This window comes from Benincasa hispida, chromosome 8, assembly GCF_027475165.1.
Source record: "Benincasa hispida cultivar pf3 chromosome 8, pf3_genome.v1.1, whole genome shotgun sequence".
Classification (NCBI taxonomy): Eukaryota; Viridiplantae; Streptophyta; class Magnoliopsida; order Cucurbitales; family Cucurbitaceae; genus Benincasa; species Benincasa hispida.
Genome location: NC_143485.1, coordinates 44207267 through 44212155, shown reverse-complemented (window position 1 = coordinate 44212155; position 4889 = coordinate 44207267). Strand labels below are relative to the sequence as shown.

Sequence of the window (4889 nt, the reverse complement as noted above, 5' to 3'; positions counted from 1 at the left end):
GCTTAGGTTTTTATTGTGACTTAGTTGATTTTGAAACTCATGTACATATAGCAGGGAAAGGGTAGAACTCAAAGTTTGTAACTTATGTTTTGGATCTTGTGTTGTGAACTCTTATTATTAATATGTATATAAGTTGGTGATGTGTTAATCTCTTTTATATGAAAAGTTCTAGTTAGTTTAAAGGGTGTTGTGTTTGGGATGAGGAGTGAAATGGTGGGGAGTAAGGAGTTTATGAAGTATAGGGAGTTTTGAACTCTTGGGGCTCATAGTGTGAGGAGTTGATAAGATATAAAATTGATGTTTTTTAGTACTGGGACCCACCTACTCCTTGGGCCAGACAAGGAGTGGAGTTCAATACTCTTACTTCCCAACCCCAACTTCTCGACTCCATGGGCCAAACACACTCTTAGGGGTTTGAGATGGAATTCATGAACAATACAAGCACACTTTTGTCTAGCAGGTGATACAGGAGCAAGGAAACAAGCTACATGTCTTAGTTGGGCAGTAGGTGTCATAAGTGATGGGATGAAAACCCTAGGCACAGCGAAAGCCAAAACACAGAACCCAAACGTATTTAAAATTGGCATTTAAAACAAAAAAAAAAATTGCATTGGAATAATACAGGAAAAATAGATTAAGCATGCAGTTCCTAAAAACCTAATTATACAGGAAAAAAACTTACATTGCAAACCTTTTGGAAATTCTGTAGAATTCGTACGAATTGGGAATGGGCGCCACCACTTGGAGTCCTCTCTATTCTTGTAAAGAAATTGAGGAGATGAGAATTGTGGGATTCTCCCTTTTTTCTTTTTGGAATTGGGAGAAAGAAGGAAGAAAAAATGCAGAGAATTTTCTCATCGATCAAATTGATCTTCACTGCCTTTTTTTTTTCATTTTGTTTTGTACAGAGAAAATGAGAGAGAGGGTGAAAGTGAGAAGACATGGGGTTCATCCCATGTCGCTAGTAACTCCCCTACGTGGGGAATTGCATTTTATTTAATTAAAATTAAATAAGACTATTTATTTAATTTAAATAAATAAATAAAATCCAATAACCATTTACAAGCTAGGAAGGGGACCTAATGGACATGCAGATCAAAAGTTCCAACGATGTGAAATTAACTGGCTAAACTCATTAACCAAATTAATCAATATTCGTTAACTGTAGGTGCACTCCTCTAAAGACCCACAACTGCACTTTTTTCACTACAGATATGTTTTTGTGTCCATGGATATAGACCAATAAAAGCAAGTTAGTCCTTCACGAGTGTTCGTAATACCAGCTGGGTCAAATTACTGTTTTACCCCATGAGTTACCTCTACATACTTAAGTACCAGTGCTCCTTTAATGAACAACTTGTTTATGGTCCAACCATTAAACAAATACCCTCCCGGGCCAGTGAGAGGGGTAGGGCGCTTTGTTAAGTCCCGGAGACACCACTTAAGAGAACACTCATCTACTTACCCTGAAGTCGGGAATGAGTGAAATCCATCTTGTATGATTATGTTTTCAGCTACCGACTTGGTCTTATCCCCAAAATGGTAGGCATATTGAGTCGGCGAATTAGCCACTCTCACTCATACAAATCAAATGGCAATCCCTCGTGAATAGGAGTTCATAATATACTCAAGAATAAGTCTAAGTTGCCTAGGTCATCCTATTGAAATAGAAACCTAACTACTCAACGAAGTTACATCTAGTGGTTACTATTTCGTGATCCGGTCTTATGCAAACTCATTGCTCAGGATACCCCTAAAGGAAATCGGATTCAAGATTTCAATGAGCAGCGGAACAAGATTATTCCAAATCACAATCATGAATGAACAATACATTTACAGTCGACTTCAAACAAGCGGTTATACAATTCATACAGAAATTACAGCATGAAAAACTACAAATGCACAAAGGGAAAAACCTAAGAACATTTGCAGATGCGTCTCCACGCTTTGATGCACACGGCCGCTCGAACAACAGTAACCTCGAAAGCTCGATCTACACGATCGCAAGACAACAACGAACACTTTGCGCTCATCCTCAGCTATTGCCTCAGTCACGAACTCCTCATGTAACGACTCGACTCCCTAGGACTCGAGCTAGGCCGTTACTATATACATGCATGCATAGAATTTAAAATGATACATTTTTATAGAGAAATAAATGCTAAATAAATAAAATCAAATAAAATATTTTCATTAAAACTAAATAAAAGTCAAATAACAGAGTACCCATAAATCATAATTAGAAATTTAATGAGTCTAGAAAACTGTAAAAGTTTGGAAACGAATACTAATTAGTAAGTTTCAAACATGAAGACTGAAAGTGGAAAAACATGAAAGAAATCTAAACATCATGAGCGGAAGCATAAAATTGGTCCTAGTGGCTCGATCATGGATTCTGTTTGTCACTCGCCAGTGCGTCCTTACTCTTACCTGAAACATAAATACGAGAAAGGATGAGTATAAAAATACCCAGTAAGTAACCCCACTACTGGGGTCAGGCTAGGCATCTATGTCCTCTAGATGTCTACCTCTAATGGAACATATAAACTGCTCTAGTCCTCATGGGACACATACATACATGAAAACTTATTTCTATCCTAATATAGTTAAGTATGCCCACTACCTCTAGTAGGTCCCGTAGGACTCACAACCTCTGGTGAATCCCGAAGGAAACACAATCTCTTATGTATGCATGGTTATGCATACACCTCTTTCGCATACACATAACTCACTTAATGTGTACCTCTTTCGTACACATGGTTACGTATACACCTCTTTCGTATACACATAACCCACTGAATGTGTACCTCTTTTGTACACCTAGTTAAGTATACACCTCTTTCATATACACCTAACCCACTGAGTATGTACCTCTTTCGTACACTTGATTATGTATACACTTCTTTCGTATACACATAACCTACTGAGTATGTACCTCTTTCGTACATCTGGTTATGTAAACACCTCTTTCGTACACTTGGTTATGTATACACTTCTTTCGTATACACATAACCTACTGAGTATGTACCTCTTTCGTACACCTGGTTATGTATACACCTCTTTCGTATACACACACTGAGTATGTACCTCTTTCGTACAACTGGTTATGTATACACATCTTTCGTGTACACATAACCCACTGAGTATGTACCTCTTTCGTACACCCCAAATCCTCTCTATAAATGTAGAGATGCGTACCTCTTTCGTACACATGGTTATGTATACACCTCTTTCGTATATACATAACCCACTGAACGTGCACCTCTTACGTACACCCCAGTACCCTCTAGGTATGTATCACTTTCATACACACCAACCCTAGTACATCTCTTTCATATACTAATGCCCTTGGACGTGCATCACATAACCTTGGAAGGAAAAGAGATTACATCTAACTTCATATTACATATAACATTCACATAATCCTAAATCCTCTAAAATCTCCTGATCAAGGTCATGTTAATTAGTCTCAACATACGTAATTAATCTAGTATTAATGGATCCACTCTAGTACATCACTTTCATGCACTAACTCATGTAAACAATCAAACATTTAAAATTTCCTAAAACATCATATAGCTTACACACTTTCATAATAAATCACATAAATAAGCACATCAACAAAATGCTCCAACTTTCACCTAACTTTAAGGCATTCTCGTAGTAGTGTCGCTTAACTCATAATTTAAGGTCATCCACAGTCGTCCTTTTAATATATCTCATAAAATTCTAAATCATACTCATACATTAACATGCTCATATATCTTTTCTAAACAGTCCATTAAATCTCAAAACAGTCAAAATTATCCTTGTAACTAGTCTTACAATCCTCAATATAAATCATAAATTTATCGGCACAAAAGCGGTTCCAGTAGTAAGATTACTTACCTCAAAATTAAATCCAAATAACCCAAGTAAGCTTATCTTCCCTTTACCAAGCAAGACCTTGAAACAAGACCAAAATTGTGGCTTGGCCCTAAATTAACTCCAAAACTCAATTCTGTTGGCCAAACTGTACATAAAACAAAAACTCATTTTTAACAACTTAATTTCCCACAAATCTCCTAATTCAAAAGAGGACGAACCAACTATTCACCAAAAACTTACCAAAACTTCAACAATTTTCACCGAAATTGGTCTCGAATTCCATGGCAACTGTCTCAAAATCTCCAATCCTTGAGTTCAAAACAAAATTCCGGTGATGCACGACAGATTCGGCGACGAACGGGGCTGGGCGGTGACGATGGCGGCGTCTAGAAGAAACGGCGCGGCGGCTAGGCGTGAAGGCAGCGGCTGGGGGTTGAAGCTGGAAGCGGTGGCGTCGCTCGGCTGGGCTTGTTTGCGCATGAAGGCCTGTGCGACTTCCGCAATGGTGAGCAGAAGTGACCGACGGCTGCGACGACCGGAGATGCTGGACAGCGAGCGGCGCTAGGGCTCGACGAGCGACGGCTTCGGACAGGGAGCGACCGACGGGTTTCACGAGGGATTAGGACAAGGGAACGTCGACGTCTGGCTGGAGGTCCGGACGGCTGGTGGCTTCACAAACCAAGCGGCGACGGTCGGCGAAAGGAGAAAAGAAAAAAAAAACTTCAGGAGGGGTCTGGCGGCTCGGGAAAACGTGAGGAAGAAGAAGGGAAAAAATTGATTTTAAAATAATAATAATAACTTAAAAGGAAATAAAATAAATTTTATTTTACTCTTTTCCTTATTCCACTTTATTTTATTACTTTCCTTCCTTTTATATATCAAAATTAATTTTCCTGATTTTAATTAAATTTTCGACATTAACTTAAATATCAAATCAATGCGATATGAAATCCAAATTTTCCTTTAAACAAAAATCAAATTTCAAAATTAACAAAATGTCCTCAAATTTTACGAAAATATAG

General features: G+C 38.2%; 1 long non-coding RNA gene across 1 annotated transcript; it reads right to left on the bottom strand.

Annotated features, from left to right (window-relative positions):
• Nucleotides 1–1781: 1781 nt before the first annotated feature.
• LOC120083536 (uncharacterized) lies at nucleotides 1782–4641 on the bottom strand. Its single transcript, XR_005483443.2, has 3 exons — nucleotides 4108–4641; nucleotides 3889–4012; nucleotides 1782–2430 (listed from the first exon to the last, which is right to left on the bottom strand). It is a non-coding gene; the product is annotated as an uncharacterized LOC120083536 (long non-coding RNA).
• Nucleotides 4642–4889: the final 248 nt, after the last annotated feature.